Raw genomic sequence first — 1,691 nt, 5'->3', positions numbered from 1 at the left:
TATTTTCTTACAAATAAACTTTTAGAACATTTATTAAAATATAACAACGACTTTTCTCTGACCATTTGTCAGACTTTTCCGATTTTTTTATTCGTTTATTCAGTATTATTATTTTTTTTTGATTCGATTTTCGTTTGTTCATTTGTGTCTTCTGAATATTTTTGTGTTCATTTTTATTTTTATTTGTCTGTTGATGTATGTAAATTTTTTTCAAATATTTTTCTGTGTTATTTTGTTATTTTGCAGTGTTTTTTTTTTATTTCTTTTGCTTTTCTTTGTAGTAGTGGTGGGGGTGGTCGTCGTAGTGACGGCATCGGGTGTGCTGTTTTTATTTTATTTGAATTTTATGTTTATTTTATTATTATTTGTTTTTGTAAACAAAGCGTAATGCGTAAATAAAATAATTACGGAAAAAATAAAATACGAAACAATAAAATTAATCTTATACATACATACATACATACATACAACAAAGAGGATACATACCTGTATTTGTATATATTTATATATACATATATAACTTGCGCGTATGTATGTATGTGCATATATATATATATATATATATATACATATATATATATATATATACACACACATGGATGTATGTATGCTTATGTATATGTTTGGCTGTATGTATGTGTATATGTGTATGTATATATAAGCAATTATTCATATATCTGTGTGCGAGTGTGTGTACATGCGTGTGTTTTGTGTCTGTCATTACGTTATTATTATTGTTGTTGTTGTTGTTTTTGTTGTCGTCTGCATCGAGTTCTCCACGGGACACACAGACAAAGTAAGATAATAAACAAAGAGGAAGACATATTGTAAATAAAAATAAAGAAAACGTCACAACACAACACATAACCAAAACGAAAAAAAGAAAAAAAAGAAAGTCAAAAGTATAAAATTTTTCAAAACATATTTAAATTTTAAAACAAAAAAGTAATTGAATAACTAAATAATAAATAAATAAATAGCTACGAAGTTGACTTTGAAATTTGAAAAACTTAAACTAAAAGCTAAAATCTTTATAGTAAATGAATGGAGTTAAGAGAGGAAACAGTCTAACTATACGTATGTAATGGATCAAAGAGTTGGAAATGTGAAAATATTCTTCAAAATACAAAACAGTACCGTATCCGTAGATGTGATAAACAAAAACAGCGGCAATGGCTGCTATTTGATATTACGGTTAGTATGATTTATTGTTGCTAAGTAATGGAGGGATGGTCGTGTGACTCGGTGCGTACCTATTTGGACGTGGTGTCTGCTTTTTTTATATATATTTTCTAGATAGATAGATAGATAGATAGATAGATAGATTGATAGATGGGTGGCTAGATAGAGATCGATAGATATATAGATAGATAGATAGATAGATAAATAGATAGATAGAGAAATGGATAGATAGAGAGATGGACAGATAGATTGATGGATAGATAGACAGATAGAATAATATATATATTATATATATAATATATATATATAGATAGATAGATAGATAGATAGATAGATAGATAGATAGATAGATAGATAGATGGATAGATAGATAGATAGATAGATAGATAGATAGATATAGATAGATAGATAGATAGATAGATAGAGTTTCCATCGTGAGTTTCCATTACCAGGGGATAATCAATGTGAGGGCGATGTCAGGAATGTAACTCAATTCGATGTGCTTGTGT

At 27.6% G+C, this 1,691-nt stretch overlaps 1 long non-coding RNA gene across 1 annotated transcript in view; it reads left to right on the top strand.

Annotated features, from left to right (window-relative positions):
• The first annotated feature begins 283 nt into the window (after positions 1 to 283).
• Positions 284 to 1,691, top strand: part of LOC118761803 — a 2,999-nt gene continuing 1,591 nt past the window's right edge. The window contains exon 1 of the long non-coding RNA XR_004997645.1: positions 284 to 317. This is a non-coding gene — a long non-coding RNA (uncharacterized LOC118761803). The remainder of the gene's footprint in view (positions 318 to 1,691) is intronic.

This window comes from Octopus sinensis, unplaced genomic scaffold, assembly GCF_006345805.1.
Source record: "Octopus sinensis unplaced genomic scaffold, ASM634580v1 Contig17513, whole genome shotgun sequence".
Taxonomy (NCBI): Eukaryota; Metazoa; Mollusca; class Cephalopoda; order Octopoda; family Octopodidae; genus Octopus; species Octopus sinensis.
The sequence above is the reverse complement of the archived record's forward strand: the minus strand, read 5'-3'. Positions and strand labels throughout refer to the sequence as shown.